This window comes from Hydra vulgaris, chromosome 11 (assembly GCF_038396675.1).
Source record: "Hydra vulgaris chromosome 11, alternate assembly HydraT2T_AEP".
Classification (NCBI taxonomy): domain Eukaryota; kingdom Metazoa; phylum Cnidaria; class Hydrozoa; order Anthoathecata; family Hydridae; genus Hydra; species Hydra vulgaris.
Window position 1 is genome coordinate 52,965,426 of NC_088930.1, and position 23,397 is coordinate 52,988,822.

Below are 23,397 nucleotides of genomic sequence, written 5' to 3' on the forward strand. Positions count from 1 at the left end.
ATATATATATATATATATATATATATATATATATATATATATTCCATATTAGCAGGAAGTAATAGAAAAGTAAGTTAGTAAAAATTAAAAAGAACAAAATAGAAACCGGGTTTTTAAAAACTACTTAACCAAGAGCATTTTGACAATGGTGTTCAGTTTTGAAACCAAAATCAAAAGCCAACTCATTTAACTAATCTCATTCAAAAAGGAAAATAATAACACTAAGGATAAAAAAAAATTATTATGAGGTATAAAAATTTTACTGTAGTAATATCAAATGTTATCTTGGCTTTTAGTGAATGAATAAAAGCAGTCAGTGAAACTACCTGTAATCATTTTTAACGATAGAAACCAACGGGAAGGTAAGCCAAGCTGTCTATCAACACAAAACATTACAACAGTAACATCACAACAATTACGCAAAGCATTAGCAAATAGCTTAAGATGTTTGTAAGATCACATTACAGTAAATATTAACAGACATGTTTTCTATATACATATAACTAAAAAGGCCAGAAAACAGACATTAAATATACAACAGTAAGGGATTGTCCATAAATTATGCAAAGCAAAATATATTTAAAAAACAGAAGTAAGAGATATTAGGCTCTTTTTTTTTAAATTTAAGTTTATGCCAAAAATTAGATAATGTTTTTGATAAAAAAAATTTTGTTCTAATTGTCAGATTAGTATTTTTTAGTTTAATTAATGTTATTTTTTTGACCTAATTTAAAATGCACATATTAACAAGTGGTGTGGGTAATATGAGCACTTTTACTACTTTTTTAAAACCTCTGTGTTTTTAAAAAAAAATTTCGGATGTCCAAATATCTAGTTGAATCAAGAATAGAGATCCCTAAAAATTGATTATTCGCAAAAATTTTGGATCCAGCATAATTATATATGAAAATATTCCAATTTCCGCTTAAGATGCTTATCATAATCTACCCTACACTTACTGTAGGAGAGCAAAAGTTATTTACAAAAAATAAAATTTATATATGTATGTATATATATATATATGTATATATATATATATATATATATATATATATATATATATATATATATATATATACATACACACTGTACACATGTATATATATGTATATGTATATATATATATATATATATATATATATATATATATATATATATATATATATATATATATATATATATGTATGTATATATATGTATATGTATATGTATGTATATATATATTTATATACATATATATATATATATGTATATATATATATATAAATATATATATATATATATATATATATATATATATATATATATATATATATATATATATATATATATATACATACACACTGTACACAAAAAACAAAATTTACAAAAAACAAATATATACATATATACACAAAAACTTTCATGTCTACAAATAACATTTTTTTAATTGTAGACGTGAAAGTTTTTAATTATCCCGCCGGACATTCGACCTTCGCCGAACCTTCGACCCCTGTATGAGGGGTGTTAGCCTCCCCATCTAAATGATGGGTGGTCAGTTCCCCCATACTGAACCCACTTCTGAAATGACCGATGGGTCAAAGGTCCGGGCTTCTTTTGCCGAAACACTTTATAATCTTCATACATAAGTTCTAAAAATAAAAATAAAAATTGATATATTTTTGTAAACTGAATTTTAAAATTTTAATTTTAAATGATGGAGCAAAATTATAATTAAAAAAATTTCTTATAATCAAGCAAATATTATAGCAATTGAGAACTTATAATTACCGTTTGGTGTTTTATCTAAAAAAAACATAAACTTAAATGTTCTTCTTGCATGCTAAAAGATAAATAAAAACACGTACATTAGACATTTTGAATAAAATTTTACCTTTGCCATTTGACAATTCATCTAGATGGAAAAAAATTGTAAATATATGAACATTTGAATTTTTTTTACATAAGTACATGTATATAAGTACATAACATAAGTACATTTACATAAGAAAAAAAAAAAAAAAATACTAAAAAAATACTTTATCAAAATATTAACAGTTTATACAAAATTACAAACTAAATTAAGAACAGTATGCCTAACTTATCAACTCGCCTTTGAAGGAGAACTAAAAAAATAAAAAAAATAAACAAAATAAAAATTAAAAAGTAAACTTAACCAACAATATATATATATATATATATATATATATATATATATATATATATATATATATATATATATATATATATATATATATATATATATATATATATATATATATATATATATATATATATATATATATATATATATATATATATATATATATATATATATATATATATTTATATATATATTTGTTCAGTTTGTTGCTCTGTTCTTTTATATATACAATATATTGTTGCTTACCAAGCTGTTGCTTCAGATCTAAAATAGAAAAACTATTTTTAATTTAATTAAAAAAAAAAGTGAAAAAGAAAATCTAGATAATAAAATCAAACTTACTTATTACTTCATTGCTATCTAAAAAAATTAGGACGCTATTATAATGTTTTGAAAGTGTTTTACCTTTGTGAAAAACTACCAAAAGAAAATTATTCAGTTACCGGATAATGAGGTCGATGAGGCTAAACGAAAATAATATTTATTGCTTGTTTTTTATTAAATAAAAAACAGAAAAGTAACAACCCCTAAAATGACAAAAATGATAGTGATAGTGGATTTAATCCAAAAATAGAAAGTACCTTCAGAAAAAAGCTTACTGCTTTTAAAACTACAAAAGTTTCCAACTTACATTTTTTTATCTACATTTATCTATAATAAAATATGAATTAATGAGTTACCATTATTTAAAGTTAATCCAGAAGCAACTAAAATAAATTATCAAATAAAAAGTTTATTTATATAATCTTGACGATAATGTTGAAATAAACAATATTTATTGCTTGAAAAGTTAAGTAACAAATGTAATTCAAGTATATTAAAATAAATGTACTAAGTTACCTGTTGTGGCTGGTGCAACTGAAGTTATAACTAAATAAAAAAACATTAAATAAAAAAGCTATTTATCTATCTTATCTATTTTATCCTGATGATTATGTTTAAATAAACAATATTTATTGATTCTTTTTAAGATAAAATAAAAGACATTACTATTTGCTGTAAAATAAAATAAAAGACATTACTATTTGCACCAACTGATGATGCTACCTCACCTAAATGACAAAATTTATTAAATATATAAAACATATTCAATGATTTAAAAGAATATTTAAAAGAAGCTTTTAAATCTACAAAATCTAAGTCCTTACTGAGTTCTATCTGTCTGTCTAAAAATAAAAATTGAGATAAAATTATATACAATAAAATTCCTAATGCTACATTCGTACTCAAGTAAAATCTAAATGATAAAACTTACTTAAGTCGCTGTCAGCTTGCCTGTCTAAAAAAAATTTTTATTCTCATTATTCCTAATCTATAATCTATAAATAAACTTACTAATATAAACTATAAATAAACTACTATATACTATATAAACTAATATAACTATGTTACTAATATAAACTATAAATAAACTACTATACACTATATACTTACTAAAAAGGTCTTCAGCTCCTTTTAACTGCTCTAAAAAATGAAACAATACTTGCTTAAAATGATCTAAAAAGACTGAAGACAAAACTGAAACACTTTACAAAAAAAGAAACATTGTACTAAAAAAAACCATTTTACATTTTAGTTTTAACTTCTTCTAAAAAAAAAACAGAATAATAAAAACAACGAACAACAAACAAATTTTAGTTTTTAAACAATGAACAACAACAATTCCACTTGAAACTAAAAATTTATCAGCTCTAATCGGCTGGAAGACCTTGCTTGAAAGACCGCGTGGAGTAAAGAAACGCTTTTAGAAAAGCCTAGAAAGTTCTTTATTAAAAAAGAAAGTGAAACGACACTAACACTATTAAATTACAGTATTCATATTTAGAAGATAAGATAAATTACAGTATTCATATTTAGAAGATTAGATAAATTACAGTATTCATGTTTAGATTGTACTAAAAAAACTATTTTACCAGACATTTTATTTCTAACTTCTTCTAAAAAATGAAAACAGGCTATAAAAATTAGAAAAATAAAAACAACCAACAACAAACAAACTATTATTTAAATTTTTATTTTAAGCAATGAACAACATCAATTCTTCTTGAGAATAAAAGTATATCAGCTCTAATTTGCTAGCTGACCTTACTCGAAAGACCCCACGGAAAATATAACCGCGCATAAAAAAAGTCTAGAAACTACTTAAAAACTAAGAAATAGTGTATTTTACAGAATACAGAACCCTAAGTAACAATACGAACAATAGGCGAAACTATGCGTAACTATGCGCACTAATAATAATAATATTCATTAGCGTATTAATATTTGGATTAACGTATTAATTTTTAGATTCAAAATAATTATCTGTAATTTTATAATAAGAAGTTTAGAATTTTTATTTCTTCACGCAGTTGAAAAAATTACGTGCGTACACTTCAGCGTTCACGAGCGTACACTTCAGCTATTTATAAATGCAAAAAGTTTTTATTTATGTAAAAAGAAGAGTTTGGTTATGTAAAATGTAAAAACAAGAGTAATGTAAAAACAAGAGTAATGTAAAAACAAGAGTTTAGTTTAGTAAAGAGTTAAAAATAGCTTGTTTATGAGAAAAAAAGTTTTTTAATTTCTCGTTATGATGAAAGCGAGAACTACACCATTTAGTACTTTCTGTTTCAATGTTGTCTAAACAACTTTTCTAAAATGCCGTTTTCATCTAGAAAGTTGTACTTTACATGTGTCAAATGTGTTTTGTTCATTTAAATAACGCCCATAAATGGAAAATTAGTAATTTAATTGTGAAAAAAAGTCATTTCATACACCTTAAAATCACAAAATTTCATACACAATAAAAATCTCCAGGCCTTATAACAAATTATGATCTTATGATGAAAATGCTTTGTAGCTACGTTACAAAAGTTAGCTAAGGTATCTAGAATAAAAAGGAGTCAGGGAAAAGTCAAAGACTCCAATAAACCTGAGGACGCTAAGGGGTTCTTGATGTACTAATGTATTATGTATGTATCTTGGCAACCCATGACTACTACTACCCTTGCAATTATAACTACTCCTAGAGACCAAACATGGCCAGATTTAATTTTCATGATATCAATTTCCTATATTTAGACATACAACATGTACAATTCTGGCTTACTGTGCAGCGCTTCAACCACTGCGCTAAGGTTGATCAAATTTGGCTAATATTCAAATTAACAACAAAATATAAAAAATACATACCGGAAAGTCGTAGTTATAAAATTGAAAATACAGTAGATTGAATATTGGGTAGGATAGGTTGAAAATTCAGTTAGTCAAAAATACAGTAGGTCAAAAATTTAGTATGTTGGAAAACTAGTTATACATATTTTAATTAGGTGTAAATATAAAAATCAAAAATTGATGGCTGAAAATCAAAAGCGTCATAACCTACGAATTACGAAATTTCAATATTGGGTTGAGTTATAGGCCACCGATTTTTTATTTTAACAATTAAACAACAACTTATTATTTTAGCTATACGCAAAAACTTATTTGTTCATCTCAAAATGATATTTTTTGACTTAGTGCGTTTCCCTTCTATACCGACGAGGTGATTTGTGTCATAAAAAGATGTAAAAGTATAATAAATTAAATGACAATAAACGTACTGTAATAAAATAAAAAGTAAGTATTTATTTAATTTATTCAAAAAATTTTTTTTCAGTTTATGGCATCCGGCAAAGCAATTGCAACTTTATTTTTTTTTTAAATTGAACAGATTAAAATATTGAAATGGAAAAAATTGCGAGAGGAGCTTATTTAAAATGGCAAAGTTACTGTTTAGTTTCGAAAAATGACAAGCTTCAAGTTTAATGCACCGTGTGTCATGACGGTGCAAAGGACAAATTCATCAAGCGAACAGACAACAACACAAAACAAGTTCACGCTCATTTATAGAAGTTCCATCAGTATTGCCATGTTGCTTCTGCTTCTGCTGACAAATCCAAAAAATCAACACAACTTCAATCTCGCTTAAAAAAGATTGAATTGCTTTTTAAAATGAAGGTAGTATTGACTGACGAAATTGATACTAAGCTAGTATCTAATATCGGATTTTTAACCAAATTGAAAATTTCTTTGCGCAAAAGCTGATCGAAAGTTACACAAAAGTTGAAGCTCACAAAAGTTGAAGCTCCCAAAAACGTCGAGGGAGTGTGTCAGACAGTCTATAGTTCAGAAGCGTATTTGAAGGACAAATTGATGAAGGAAATAACCTGATAAAATTCAATAGAGGAAAGTTTTCTTAAGTGAGTAATGAGGTAAAATTTAAACAAAATAAACTTTCATATATTTGGACCCAACAATTACAATCATTATCTTGGTATGATCAAAATGGGAAAATAACGTGATGTTAAAACTTTTTTAAGGTTTCAAATTTATCTAATAAATGGTCTTCGGCATTAATCCTGACCGAGATTGTATTATTTAAATCATGGATAGGGCAAGTGTTTGCGCTAAATGCGGCTCGGCTGTCACAACAATTTCATCAAATTTGCTATGATCAAAGAATCCATTTTTGTAAGAAACGACTACTGAAACGTAAAATACGTAAAATAACAGATATCAATCGAAAAAGAATCAGATACAGAGGGTGACATTTTAGCATGCCATCTCAATGTTTTTGCAAGCGTGCTTAGTTTAGGAACAAACGATGAAGAAGATGAAGACGAAAATAAAACTGACGCAAATTCTAATGAAGAAAACGAAGATGAGGAAGCATTTGAGTACAACCCTGCTTTGTCTAGTACTAAAACTCTCGAAGATGTTCGAACTATTGTAAAAAAATTCAAATAAAAACTTATACTAGTCAAAGAGCTTAAAGAAAATGCTCAATCTCTTGGAATTGTTTGACAAATCTTGGGAAATTTCAAAAATGTGCCTACCCGTGGATAAACAGCAGTCTCCGTCACGACTACCATAACCTACCTTGCGGATAAACAGGGTGCCTATTCACAGATTTTGCGTAACTCTTGCGTAGCTGAGAAAAAGTTAGGAAAAACTTACGCAAATTATTTTTTGAGTAACTATTTGGTATTCATATCTTTTTCGCAGCATTTGCGTAAAGTTAAGGTTGCGCATGAGTTACGCAAAACTTAGACAAAAACATACGCAAAACTTCGGCAAAATTTGAGGCAAATAAATTATAACTGTTTGTATATAAAGGAAGTAGTAAGTAGAGAAGGATGGGTAGGAGTGAGCCAAGGGTAGGAGTGAATCGTTGATCCTACAGCTAAAACGGGAAATTAAAAAGACTCAAAACTTTCACCAAGTACTTACATACAAATTGTTGTTAACTCAATCCAATTTTTTTACCGCTTCTTGGTGGTGTCTCCGTTAACGTAGTCATCCACTCTTTTCCGTGCAAAAGTAAATTTTTTGTATTTTTTGAAACTTCTTTAATGAGCATACCGGCTGTTTCGAGACATTAGATAGTGGTTGAAAATTTACTAATAAACAATGCAGTTTTTAGAACAAAGTATTTTACATGCATAAACCACGTACTTATTGCACATTTAATGTTTTAATCCAGTTGCACAGCTTGGGGAGGAATGAACAATTCCTTCACGGGTAGGATTGAACCGCGGGTCACTAATACTTCACGTTAAAAAAGTTTTGACTTCAGCGTAAAAACATATTTAAGTTTGACTTTTATATCTTAGTATATCATTAGAAAACTCGTGTGCAACATTACATTTATTTTTACCATATGTTATAATGCCTCGAGCCTATAAAGAACCACTTCGAAAGCAAAAACTTCCAGTAAAGATATGAAAGATGCATTATATTTAATCCAAAAAGAAAAAAGTATTAGAGAAACTGCAATAACTTCCCAAATGCCCTATCCAACGCTTCGTCGTTATTGGAAAAATATTTTGCTTGACGAAAATACAAGACTTACCCCGAATTATTATGTTGAAAGAATATAATATATTCACAGACAAGCAGGAATTAAAATTAAAGGAATATATTTTGACATGTTCAAGAATGTTCTATGGGCTTCCAATTAAAGTATGTCGGTGTATAGCTTTTGAGATGGCAACCATTAATAAAATCAGTATTCCACAGAGGTGGCACAAATACTCAATGGCAGGTATTGATTGGATAAATAATTTTAGAAAGTGACATCCAGATTTGTCTCTTAGAACACCTAAAGGATGTTCTCTCTCTAGGGCAACATCATTTAATGCCCATAATGTAAGTATATTTTTTGATAAATTAAAAGAACTTTTTGCTAGATCACAAGCATTTGCAAATGGAACTCGGATTTTAAACCTTGATGAAACTGGAACTATTACCGTGCAGAACCCACAAAAGGTATGTTAATCTTCAATAATAAGTATGTTTTTCATGACATATTTATTTCTTACATAAAACATCTAAATATTTAGGTTTTTATAAAGAAAAATGTGAAGAGTGTCTGCAAAATCACAAGTGCTGAAAGAGGAACCCTTGTCACAACTTGTATAATAATCAGTGCTTCTGGACAATATCTTTCATCAGTAATTATTTTTCCAAGAGTGCATTTCAAGGAGTATATGTTGTCAGGAGCTCCTTCTAGATCTCTCGGACTCGCATGTAAAATAGGCTGGATGAACGGTGAACTTTTTTTAGATGTTATGAATCACTTTATCAAGTTCTCGTCTAGTACGAAAGAAAATCCATCATTATTAATATATGACAATTTCGAAGCGCACTTATCCCTAGCAGTGCTAAATTTAGCAAAGGAGCATGGAGTGACCATTTTGGCATTACCGCCTCATTCCACGTACAAGTTACAACCACTTGATGTGGGAGTTATCGGGCCATTTAAAACTGCATATAATGCAGAAATTGATTTATGGATGCTCCACAATCCTGGAAAGACATTTAAAATTTACCAAATGGCTGCATCTGTAGGGCTTGCTTTTCTTAAAGCCATAACACCTTCTAACATTGTAGCTGCTTTTAAAAAGACAGGTATATTACCTTATGACAGGAACGTGTTTACAGATATTGATTTTATGTGCAGCTCTGTGACAAACAGAACTTATGATGTCAATAATACTTGTATAAAAAATCACGTAAGCATTACTTCTGAGTTTTTTTAACCCTCATGTTTCATCAAATGCAGACCCCACTACCTCTACTACTATAGATATAATAATAATGCTATCTCCGCTAACTATAGATACAAACAAACTAGTTACCAATGATACAATGGTTGATCTGTCTACATCATCACATTCTTTTATCAGCCCTAAACAATTCAGAGGTTTTGCTAAATCTGGAGAAAAAAACAGTAAAAGAAAGGAAAGGAAGAAGAGTCGCTCTATGATTGCCACAGACACTCCTGAGAGAGATCGGATCGAGAAAAGGCTCTGCAATAAAAAGTTAGTCAATCTTACAAAAGAATTAAAAGCAAATTTACTGAATATTAACAAAAAAATACTTAAAAAAGACGATTCTGTATTGTAACATTTGACAATCACAAATGAGAAAGGTTTAATAATCCTAGTAGATGATTTGGGTGCTTGTGATATATATCCTAAAAAAGACTTTGTATTGGTTAAATTTGGAACAGCAAAAAAAAAATTGTTTTATGTTGGAAAGGTATTATGAATAAACTCTGCAAAAGAAGAAGCTACAATTAGTTTTTGGAAAAAAGGTGATATTTTTAAGATGCCAAATTCACCAGATATTGTGACTATCGCTAGATGTTAAATTATTGCTACCTCGGCCAACTTTTTCTGGAACAAGTAAAAGACAGCATTGCCATTACAAACTTGAGGTTGTGTTTGACTACATCAATATTTGCTAAATATTATTTTTATTGCCAATGTACTATATGCTAATATACTACTTTCATTACATATAGATACTTTTATTATAACTTAATATTTGGAAATAATCATTTGTCATCACGATGATGATGATGATGATCAGAATTTATTGTTATTTATGTTACATTATTACTTAATTATGTTATGTTTAATTATAAAGTATTTGTTACTTACTTAATTTTCAATAAATTAGTTAAAGAAAATATCTAATTTTAGTTTTCTAGTAATCAAAGATAATGGCTCACTCCTACCATTTGCTTGGTTCACTCCTACCCATTCATGGGTAGGAGTGGCCAGTAGCAACACCTGCGTTATTGTTCAAGTTATTAAAAATCTGAAAATATTTTGATATTTAATGTATTACTATTAGAAACCTAATACATTAGGCTACCTTAGGCTCCTTATCCTATATTTTTTCTACTTTTGATTTTCTTGATATAATCGATTTAAAAAAAGTGGCTCACTCCTACCTATCCTCCCCTATTACTAATTCATTTTTTATTAAGACATATATGGCAAAGTGACCGAACAGTGAATACATCTTTTTTTAAAGGCAGGGCTTATATTTACATAGACTTTAATTGTTTTTTTGTTTCTGCTATATTTATAAATATAGGGCATATTTCTTATATCCTTCACTACATTGGGGCTATTCACATAAAACGTGACATTCTTAGATAGGGGAAGGGTGTGTGTCTGAAATCAGTTTGTTTTTGAAAGTAGAAAAGGTTCAACTTTGGGAAAAATCAAAATTTTTTAAAACAATTTGTTCCATAGAAAAACTCTTCAAAAAGATATATGAGATCTTCTAAAATTTGTATGCGAATAATGTTGATAAATAAAGTTGTCATTTCTTAGATCTTATTTGTTTATGGGTTTTATTGTATATAAATTTTAAAAAGGTATCGGAGTCAAGTTTATTATTTTGAATATAAAGCAAATTTACATTTGAATATAAAGCAAAGAACATTAAAAACATTTATTTGGCATAAATTAAGAATATTCATTTCGAGTAAAAGTGCTTTGCATGAGTAAAACGATCTTTAAAATTTATTAGTTATGCTCGATGGTTCTGCCGATAAAAAAAATCTAATTGAATTTTTTTAACACTACCCCATGCGATATTTGCATAATTTAGATGACATTGGATAAGTGAGTAATAAAGTTGAAATAGTTCATGTGTATTTACAGAACTTCTCGCTTTGTATAATATTCCAGCATTTTTCGAAACCTTGTTGCGCAAGGTTTCAATATGATTTTTCCATGTGAGATTTTTATCAATAAGACCCCCAAGAAAAAGTTTAACTTTAGATTGTTTTATTTGAATATCATTTCTATATATTTGAAGCAATTGGCAAAAGATATTTTTTAGATTCTGGATTAAATAGAGTCCATTTAGTTTTTTATGTTAATTGATAACTTATTTGACTTGAACCATTTTGAAAATTCAATTAGCTCCATGTTCATGTCATTAAATAGTGTTATGATATCATTAGCAAGCATTACTGTTTTTTAATTTGAGGCATTGAAGTGATCATTAATATAAATGAGAAAAAAAGTGGTCCAAGTATAGATCCTTCTGGGACACCACATGTTATATCTTGTAAATTTGTCGTAGAGGATACATTAAAATGCACATACTGTTTACGATCGCTTAAATACATCTTTAGCAATTTTAGAAAATTACCAGAGATTCCAAAAGTTTTGAGTTTTTTAATAAGAATCTCATGATCTATCGTATCGAAAGCTTTTGATAGATTAGTAAATACTCCAAGAGTAAATTGTGATTTTTCAATTTTATATAGAAAGATTATAACTTTTGTGGTAAAGGATCCTTTCAAAAATCTTTGAAAAACCAGAAAGTACAGAAATTGGACAATAATTAGTTGTATTTAATAACCCCCCTCCCCTTTAAGTATTGGTGTAATTTTGATTATCTTCAGTTGATCGGGAAATATACCTTGTTTTATTGAACAACTTAACACCTGAAAGAGTATAGTTTTTATGATCTCGTAAGAACTGATTACATTATAATGAATCAGTTCTTACAAGATTACCATTTATGAAGTTATTTATTTGATTTGCTATCTTTTTCGGATTATATAATAAATCATCATTGTTTTTGATAACTTTTGTAAGTTACATGTTTTAATATTATGATTGCCAGTAATTTTATTTAAAATTTGCCATGTGCGTTTAACATTATGTTTAAACTTCTCTAATAAATTCGAGTATTTTTTTTTTTTTGACTCTGAAAATGCTTTACATGATTTTTATAAATTGCCTTATATTTATCTGTTTTCGACTTTAAATACTTGATTTACAATATTTGTTTAACTTTTGAATATTTCCTGAGTTCTTTGGTAATCCATTTTTTATATTACATTTTAAAGTATATGAATACTTTAAAATGTAATATAAAAAATTTCGAACAGTTTTTAGTGCTTTAAAACAATCAACTAAGTCAACAAAACTTCATATTTTATTCAGCCATATAACATCACATTGCACAGAAAACGGTGATGCTGTTGAATTCACCAGTGAGCAAGCAGGAGAGTTTTTTTTATTCAATAATTTTTAGAAATTTCAAAGTATAAGAAAAAGACTACCATCACGACTCATACAAGAAAAAACTTATGGGCGTTGTTTTAACATACAATAATAAAACTATTTAACTGTACAATGATATATTATTCAAATATATGAAACTGTGTGGATTGTTGTATAATAATAATTATTATTATTGTTAATTGTTTTTTAAAATCACTATTATTACTTACAAAATCTACGTAAATATATGCTAAATATTGTGTTTTTTTTTAAATATTTTTATTTGTAAATGCCATATTTCATCAAGACGGAATATTACAAGTATTTAGAATATATTTTTAGAGTCATTAAACATAAAGCTAACTATATTTATTAAAATTTTTTCTGCGCAATGTTTTTTAAACCTAAAATTTGTTAAGCGAATATAATACCACTCATTTCCGATACCTTGTTAAGGTCGTTTGTATAAAATAAATGGGGCCCTTGATAGAACCCTGTGAATCACAAATATTATTTCAATCAATATAAATATCATTTAAACTTATATATATAATTATATATATAATTATAGTTAAAAACGATAAAGAAAAAACTTTTTATTATGGAACTTTAAGTTTCATGCCTAACGGCAATCATCAGCCATATATTACCATATAATTATAAATCGCTCTGTTTAGAAATTTATATATAACCAAAATAAATTTCCTAAATATTGAGCACTTTTAAACGAACAAGAGTTTTGTATTATTATAATACAACACTAAATCAAACGATATATATGTATATATATATATATATATATATATATATATATAGATATATATATATATATATATATATATATCTATATCTATATATATATATATATATATTTATATATCTATATCTATATATATCTATATATATATATATATATATATATATATATATATATATATATATATATATATATATATATATATATATATATATATATATATATATGTATGTATATATATATATATATATATATATATATATATATATAGAGTGTCTAAAAAAATTATCCGACCAAACACTTTTTTAAATATTTTTCCTAAAAAAAGTGCTGTATTTTCGTAAATTTAGACTTTTTTGGTAAACTCAAGATTAATAAAAATAAAAGAACCTGTTTTTAAAAAGATTTTCTTTATTTCAATGTAAAATATGAATCACAAAGTTTTCAGTCTTTAAATAAATGAACTTAGGTCGTTTTTTTATTGTCAAAAAAATATTCGACCAAACGCATTATTTGTTTCATAATAAATTATTATAAAATAAAAAAAAAATTTTAATACTTTGTTTGGCCTCCCTTTGCTTGGATTACAGCTTCTAGACGTCTAGGCATTGATTCGACTAAAGATTTTGTTTCTTCTGATTGAATCTTTTCCCAGGCTTCTTCAATTGCCACTATGAGGTTTTCTTTTTTGGAAAATGACCGATCTCCAATTTTTCGGTCTACAATTTCCCACAAATGTTCAATGGGATTAAAGTCCGGTGATTGTGCAGGCCATTCCAAGACCTCAACATTATTTTCAGCAAATCACTCCTTTGTTTTAGTGGCACAATGCTTGGGATCGTTATCTTGCTGAAATGTAAAATCAGATCCTAGCCGAAGTTTTCGAGCAGATGACTTCAAATTTTGCTTTAATATGTTTCTGTATTGCACCTGATCCATTATAGTATCCATAAATTGGAGTTTTCCAACACCCTTCCAATCCATTGAACCCCATACCATCACGTTACCGTCACCATACTTGACAGTTCCTCTCACGCAGCTTAATTTGTAGGCTTCTCCGGCTTTTCTCCAAACTTTTTGGGCTCCACCAGATGACTTTAAGTTGAATTTTGATTCGTCGCTCCACAGGATCTTTTTCCAGAAACTTAACGGCATGTTTTTGAACTTCTTAGCAAACTGCAATCTTCTTTTCATGTGTTTCTTACTCAAATATGGTTTATTACGCACAAGTCGTCCTTGAAATCCCTGGTCCCGGATACGATTTCTGATTGTCTGATGGGATAATTTGATTCCATAATTCTCTTCAGCTTGCTCAGTCAGTTTTCGAGCAGAAATGAAGCGATTTTTCTTGACTTGTATAATTAAGTTTCTATCAAAACTCTTAGAAGTCTTTTTTTTGCGACCCTGGCCTTCTTTTGTGGCTGTTGTTCCGATCAAATTATACTTCTTCATTATGTCGGATACTGTATTATGAGGAATTCCAGTCTTTTGCTGCACCTGACAATAGGTTTTACTCTAATTGACTAGATCGACAGCTAAATTTCTCTAAGAAACAGTCCAGTGACGTTTACCTCCAACCATTTTACTTAAAAAAACATTAAACCTTTTTTTTATACAAAACTTTTTTTTTACTACAAAAAAACAGTTTTTTGTTATCAATTTCATTAATTGTATACAAATTTGCTAAAATATTTCAACAAATTTTACATAAAATTAATTAAACTTACATAAATATGACTTAGTCGGATAATTTTTTTACAAGCTTATTCAGTACTAAGTTTCTTTTAGGTCAAATAATAAACCAACTGAAGCATGAATCAAATGAACGCTTAATAACATACTTAATAATATATTCCCAATAGAATTAAAATGACAAAATAAGTATCGCTATTCATTGTTTTTAGTATAATTTAGATCGTAAACATTTTTTATTGGGAAAAACTTTTTTGGTCGGATAATTTTTTGAGACACTGTATATATATATATATATATATATATATATATATATATATATATATATATATATATATATATATATATATATATAATATAAAATGTATGTACTTGTATTTAAACTTAAAGTGGCTCAACCCTGTTTAAAAAAAAGTTCTTTTAAGCTTCTTTACCTAGTTTAAACATTGCAGATTCTAAAAATATATCATTTGAGCTGAATCATTCATTTCATTGTAAAAAAATTTACGTTTTTTATGGTCTCTTGAAATAAAAAATAAACTTATTCAAGAAGTCAATGTACATGCTGTAATAAGTTTTCGCGAGATTGGTTGTGGACATGAAGCTCTAAACACATTTGCTGGTTGTATGAATGATGCCACCTCCAAAAACTTTTAATTCATATAATAATCTTTTATATAATGTTTATGATTTTGCGTCATCTGAATGTATGGAAAAGTCTACAGATGAGATTAGAACTTCTCCAAATACTGGTACTTCAATACATCAACTGCCTTTTGATTGTAAATGGCAAATTGATAAACTTGAAGGTACTTACAAATCACATTTCAATTTGCCCCTATGCAAATGTTTTTATTATGTTTTTATTATGTAATGTATATTTTATAATGTAATTTTAAATATTTTATTATGTATTACATTTTATTAAGTTTTACAGTTTTACTTGTATTGCGACAACATGTCCTAAATTTTGATGTCAAGCGGTAGTGTTTGGCACAAAATCTTTGGCAGCCATTGCAACCAAGGTAATGATGAGAAAGAGCTACATCATTTGATTTTTTAAGAATACGTGAACAAAAGTGTATGCGAATATCTTTGAACAAAAGTGTTACGTCGCTTAGATCCTGAAAAGCTCTATTGGTGTCAATGCTCTATCATATAATATCTTTGCTATTAAAACTTCCTAAGCTAACATGTGATTCCAAAAAATCTGGACAAACTTCCCGCCATTTTTTCTCTGCGTAAATTTGTCAATTTTGATTGGCTTGCACACCATTATGTAGAGAATTAAATTCTCTACAAATCTCATTAATTTTATACTGAGAAACAAATTTGAAATGATGAAAAAAGTTACTTCGAAACAAGATGACTTAAGAAAGCGAGTATACGAGTTTATTGAAATTAATCCAGAACTTTCCAAAAACGCATTTGTAAAACATTTTATGATGGAAAGTATTCCAAGATCTACGCTCTACAATATTCTAAAACGAAAAGACAACAACATATTACCCGAACGACAAGCTGGAAGCGGTAGGAAAACAGTTAAGATGACAAAAAAGAAGATCAAACAATTAGAAAAAAAAATCGACCATCAACATGGAATCAGTCAACGTTCTTTTGCTAAAAAAATCAATGTCAATCAATCATACATATGCAAAACGATAAGCAGAAGACAATCATTCATTATCATAAAAATTAAGGCTCCAAAAAGAACTCCTGAACAACAATCTCTTGTTCGTCCAAAGTGCTCTAAATTTGTTGAAATTTTTCGAAAAAAACAGGTGATCATTGACGATGAATCATATTTTGTATTAAGTAATTGTAATATTTCAGGAAACAGTGGATTTTATTCATCAGGTGTTACTACGACACCAAATGATGTTAAATTAAAAAGAAAATCAAAATTTGAACAAAAATTATTAGTTTGGGTTGCAATTTCTCCAAAGGGATTGTGAAAACATTACGTTGCACCTTACGGTCAAGCTGTCAATGAAAATGTGTACATAGACAAGTGTTTGAGATCATGTTTGCTCCCATTTATAGAGACTGTTCATAAAGATGATGAAATAGTTTTTTGGCCTGACCTTGCATCATCCCATTACTCAAAAAAAGTTCAAGAATTTTTGAGGTCCAAAAATGCCGAATATGTGCCCAGAAGTCAAAATATTGCAAACGTACCAGAATTGCGATCTATTGAAGATTTTTGGAATGAAATCAAGAGAGCAGTATATGCTAATTGTTGGGAAGGTAAAAATTTGATCCAACTGAGGAATCGTATCAACTACTGCTTCAAACATGTCGACATTTAGCGCGTACATCGACTTGGTAAGGAGAGTTTTACAAGAGTTGATACAGTTCGCAGACAAGGAATGGAAAATTTGTAATTTTTTGTAATATTACTCTATGATCATTGCTCTTTTTGAAACATCGTTCAAAACTTAAAAAAGAAGCCATCTTTCTAAAAATATTTTAGAATTTAATTTTTCCATATTTTTTGGAATCACATGTTATAAAGAAGATAATGTTAAAACGGGGCAAGCTTTACTTCAGAGCTTTGGAGGACATACCTAGTTTTTAATTCATCACTTAATAGTGCTGGCTTTAGAGAGTTATTATTTATCTATTGAAAAGTATCTTTACCGTCTATTGGAATATAATGCACCAGAAGAGTCTTTATTTCTAAAAGCACAGAACTAGCTGAAATAGCTAATGAGAATAGTTGTAAAAAAGACAAGGTCGGATTAGTTATGAAAATTAATCTATTAACGTTTCCAAAATTCATCAAAATTCTTAAAAACTTGTATTTTTTAATGGAAAAAGCAAGAAGTTTTTTAAAAATTAATAACTAAAGTGTTTTTGCTACAAAAGAATTTTAGCTAAGTTTTTCTTATTTTAGAAAGTAAACAAACAATTTTATTATTACATGCCTCTTATCCACGAATTAAGTATATTTGAAACATATTTATCAACTAGGTATTGTTTAATAATGAATAGAGCAATTTCGTAAATCCAAGTAAAAACTCACTTTGTGAACATAATTTTTTGTATCTACCACGTTTTTTATTTTGTTGTTTTTAAGGTGAGCATTTCATTTTAGTTTTGTAATTAAACCGTCGATGTGCAATAGCTTTTATAAGACCATTGAGAATATTAAAAACTTTCACTAAAGTAATGATTGTGTAAAAGTTACACTTTTGTCAGATGTGAATGATTGTTTATAGACTTTTTCTTTTTTTTGAATCTTATGATTTGTTACTTGATTTTGTAACTTTTTATTTTGACAAGAAAGTTTAAGGTTTTTTTTTTTGTAATTTTTTAATAGTTTTTTTTTAAGTAATTTTTTACCAAAGCATAGTTTTGAGCTTGAGAGAATTTATTAAAGAGTGTGAATTAATTTTGCTCGCATCTTTATCTACTAACACTATTATTGGTTTATTCATAAAGTCAGCATATTTTTTTGGACTCAAGTTGACACTAATTAACGAGAAACTAGAACACTGTTTAACAGGAATTACGTCTTAATTTCGGTCAGTTATGGTATTAAAACATGTAGTGGAAAATACCATTTGGTTTATAATTTTTAGTGGAGGCTGTAGTGTGTAGAGTTTAAAGTGTAGTGGAGGCTGTGTGGCTGTGGAGTTTAAACTTGTTTTACTATTTTTATTCAGTGGTTAAGAACGTGGGCACAAAAGAGCAACTTTTTTTTAGAATTGTACCTAAGATTCTTGGTGGGATAAGGATTTTGTAATGTAGGTGCTTTAGCTTTAAAATGATTAGAGAAAACTCGTGCATCCTTCTTGGAGAGAAAAAGTCAGTTGTCGTAGCAGTTTTGAAACGGTTTATACCTTTGATCTAAACTTCTTGTTAAGCTGGAGCTTATATAGTAGGAAATAAAACAACTGAAAATTGCTGCACAATTATATCCATTTTCCTATTTTCTACATTTGATCTTTGTGCATACTTTATACTCCCGTTTCATGTGTTTAAAACTTCCATTTGGGAAACCTTTTACACAATGGTATGCCATTACACAATCAATTACTTAAAAGTAAGACAAAATATTAAACAACAGTTTTACTAAAATACTAAAGAACAGTTTTAACATTTATTATTCAGAAATCTACTTGAATTCTATATAAAATGTATGATTTTAAATGTTTGTTTACTCGAAATTTTTTTGGCGTTAAAACTTTTTGGAATATTTTAATACCATGTATTGAGACACTGTTGCATTATTGCTGTATTATAGAACTTGGATCAAAAGGTTAGCAATCGTGGTGTAGTGGTTAGAGTTCTGGATTTAAGTCCGTTTTTCAAAGCCTCTGGTCATACGGCCTCATTATGCAGTAGTGATGTAGTGATAAAGGACGCGAAGGGAGAAGTTCGGAAACTTTTTAACTCCGAAACATAAATCTTTACAAATAAAGCCCGCTTTATTTGTAAAGATTTATGTTTCGGAGTTAAAAAGTTGAGAGTGGGTTTTAACAACAATTAACTAGCCTCCTTGACTATGTGCTTTCTCGTTTGAAAGCCTTTTTGGCGTAATGAGGTAAATAACTTTAAAAATAAATTTCTAAAATTAGAAAAAACATAAAAGAACTTTAAAAATAATTGAATTAAAAATTGAAAGAGAAACAAACTTAAACACAATAAACAGTTTAAATTTTTAGACGTAACACTCAATCTTGTTAAAAATTCTTATCAACTATTTAAAAAACCAAACGAGCGACTTATGTACATACACACAGATTCCAACCACGCGCCCCAAAATTATTCAGCTAACACCCATTTCCACCAATGATAGATTATCAAAAAATTCACTAAGCAAAATATTTTTTACTCCGCAAAAACAGAGTACGAAGAAGCATTAAAGAAAAATGGCTTTAAAAATTTTACATTTAAATATAATTCGAAGACAAGACAATAGCAAAACATAACACAAAAAAATATGTTTAAATCGGCTTTATAGTAAAAATGTTTCTATCTATATCGGAAAAATTTTCCTCCGCCTGATCGCAAATAATTTTCAACTTTTTGCATAACCCAGTAAAAGTAAGCTACAGCTGCACTAGAAACATGGAGCAAATTAAATAATGCAGAAATAAAATTATTTCAAAAAATTCAGAAACAAATTTAGAATTTATTCGCAGAAAAAAATCAACTTTCCCTTGAATGGTAAACCATTCATAGGAACAATTCATCCGCAATCTTCACCGCGAACGGACGTGTTTTTATTTACAAAGCAAAAATGACGAAAAATGTAACGACTGCACAATTATAAGAAATATTAGACATTCACGAGAACATAATTATTAAATTATTTAATGAAAGAACTGATTAATTGGAAAGACATAATGACAAGTTAAATGATGATAATAAAATTCTCAAAACTGAAGTAAACGATCTGAAAAAAGCTGTCGAATTTATAGGCGAAAAATACGATGAAGTAATAGTAGATCAAGAGGGATCAAAGGCTGATTGCAATAAACCTGAGAGAAGCTCAGAAAGTAATCTAAAAAATAACATGAGAGACAAACTGGCTGAGATCGAAGACCGAAGTAGAAGAAATAATTTAAGGATAACCGGTATAGAAGAATCAGTTGATGAAAGTTGGGATTGTGAAGAAAAAGTCCGCGACATGATAAAGACAAAACTTGATCTTTAAGGTGAATTCATTATTGAAAGGGCTCATAGAGTTGGGAAAATTGATAAAGATGATACTATTAAAAAACAGAACTAATGTTTTTCAAATTTTTAAATTTTAAGGACAAATCAACAGTATTAAGTAAATATATAAAGACAAAACTCTGGGATCAAAGAATATATGTGAATGAGGACTTCAGCGAAAAGACAACCGAATTGCAAAAAAAACTGTTTACGACTGCAAAGGATTTACGATTAAAAGGTAAATATGCAAAGGTTGTATATAACAAGTTAATAACGCGCGATTTTTAAAGGAAATTCTTTTATTTTAAGGTTAAACAAAACATTATAATGGATTCCGTAAATTCAAATGAATTTAAATTTAGTTATAAAATTTTCCAAACTGATGAGTTTTTATTTAATGACCAATCAGATCCAGACTTAAATTATTATAGTGAAGCACATGCTATACAAAACAAATGCTCTTATTAATATGCCAACGAAATAAAAGAATTTCTTAATTGCAAATACTTTAACACTTTACATATTAATATAAGCAGCATATCAAAAAATTTTGAAAATTTCTATTTAAACATGAAAGAATCTCTTAATATTTTAGTCTAATTTGCATGTCTGAAACCTGGTGTAATTCTGATAACTCAAGTTTGAAATCTGATATTTTTTTACCAGGTTTTATGAGGATGTTTGCAGTCATGGCGCTCTTTAAGTTACAGGCCGTGATATGCGAAATTTAGAAAATAATGTGGGGGCCGATTTCAACTTCCTATCTTATAAAAATGGTGAAAAAATGCTGTGTCTATGGCTTTGCTACGAATTATTTATCGCAGAAAAATAAGTCAAACGATTCAAAAACGTCAGTTTACAGATTTCCAAGAGACGATAAAGAAAGAATACGTTGGATAAAATGTATTTCTAATTTAAAAGTGTCAAGCAACACCGTAGTCTGTGAACTACATTGGCCCCAAAACTTCGAAAAAATTAAAGTAAAAGGAAGAGAAAGGCCAAAGAACCCACCATCAATTTGGCCTAATGCTCCTTTCAGTCAAATACCAATATCTATACTATCTTTAAGATCAACTAAACGTGCATCAACCTCTAGCCGAAATTATTTTGACGAAATTGATTTATTTTTAGCAAAAAAAAGTTTTTTGTGAGACATCGCTAAATAAAAAACGCAATTTTTCTGTAGAAATTATAGCTTTTATTTCTGATAGCAAACTTTGTGTACAATTCACACACTTTAATTATGCATCACCAAAGTTTCTCGTTATATATCTTTAAAGTTTGAATCCTTTTGCAATGGTGTGAAAAACTGTATCTCTAATGTTGGTAATACTTGGTCTAAATTTGAAAAAATTTTAAGAACTTAAATAACTGACACCAAATAATAAAGAAATAGTTATGAATGAGCAATTTAATTCGATTATCACAAGAAAGTACATTCTTAGCATAATCATTAGAGCATTTGAGTATTTTTCCACCTCTCGTTCACTTTATAAAAAACTATATGATGATTTTAAACTACCTTCTATTCGAACATTAACACGCATAACATCAAAAGTATCAAAATCTGATGATTATTTTTTTTAAAGGAAGTTTTTGAGAATTTAAGTGAAAGTCAAAAAACTTGTATTATTCTTCATGAAGAAATTTATGTTAAAAAAATGCTATTATATCACGGAGGTGCTGTTTTTGGAAAAGCATTAGATGACCCAGATTCTCTTGCAAAAACTATTTTAGGTGTCATGATAACTTGTATGTTTGGTGGGCCTAAATTTCTTATAAAAATTTAGTTACTAGTAAGCAAATTAAATTCTCAATTTTTATATGATCAAATTCAGTTGACTGTAGAAGCAGTAGAAGAGTCAAACGGTGAAGTAAAGGCAGTTATATGTGACGGAAATCAAACTAATCAAGCATTTTTTTAAAAATTTGTTACATTTCTTGATAGACCTTGGTTAACCACCAATGGAACTTTTTTGTTGTTTGACTTCGTCCACTTGATAAAAAACATCCGAAACAACTGGCTCACAGAAAAAACAGGAGAACTTGTTTTTTATGAAAATGGTGTTGAGAAAAAAGCTTGTTGGAAGCATTTAAAAAATTTTTATGAAGCTGAATCAAATTGTCTAATAAAATTTTCTGATTTGAATGAACTTTCTGTTCGACCAAGTCATATTGAAAAACAATCTGTATCTACCTGTCTAAAGGTGTTTTCAGACAAAACATACACTGCTCTACTTAATCACCCCGAAACCTCAAACATCTCAAACATCTCAAACATCTCAAACATCTCAAACACCTCAAACATCTCAAACATCTCAAACATCTCAAACACCTCAAACATCTCAAACATCTCAAACATCTCAAACATCTCAAACATAAGCGAAACTGCAGATATTATTAAACTGGTAGTCACTTGGTGGAAAATTTTAAATGTAAAAAGTATTGATGTGGATTGTAGATTTAATGATGATCGACAAGCTGTCATCAGAGATCTGAATGATAAGAGATTCAAGTTTATTTTGGATTTTGGAGAAATGGCACTACGCATGACAAGTAATAAGGGAAAACACATAAAACAATTAACACATGATACAGAACATTCCATAAATCATACATGTAAAGGAATTGTTGAGCTGACAAAAGCACTATTAGGAGAAATGCACAAGTATGTTCTGTTAGGAAAATTTACTACAGACCCACTTGAAAAAGAATTCAGCACGTTAAGACAAGTACCTAATGGCACACATTTTTTAAGTGTTCAACAAATAACTGAAAAGTTTAATATTTCT

General features: G+C 28.2%; 1 protein-coding gene across 1 annotated transcript in view; it reads left to right on the forward strand.

Moving 5' to 3' along the window:
* Positions 1–21,222, forward strand: part of LOC100199481 (HBS1-like protein) — a 130,987-nt gene extending 109,765 nt beyond the window's left edge. The window contains exon 22 of the mRNA XM_065809185.1: positions 21,211–21,222. The gene's annotated coding sequence lies outside the window, so the exon portion shown is untranslated. The remainder of the gene's footprint in view (positions 1–21,210) is intronic.
* The last annotated feature ends 2,175 nt before the right edge of the window (positions 21,223–23,397 follow it).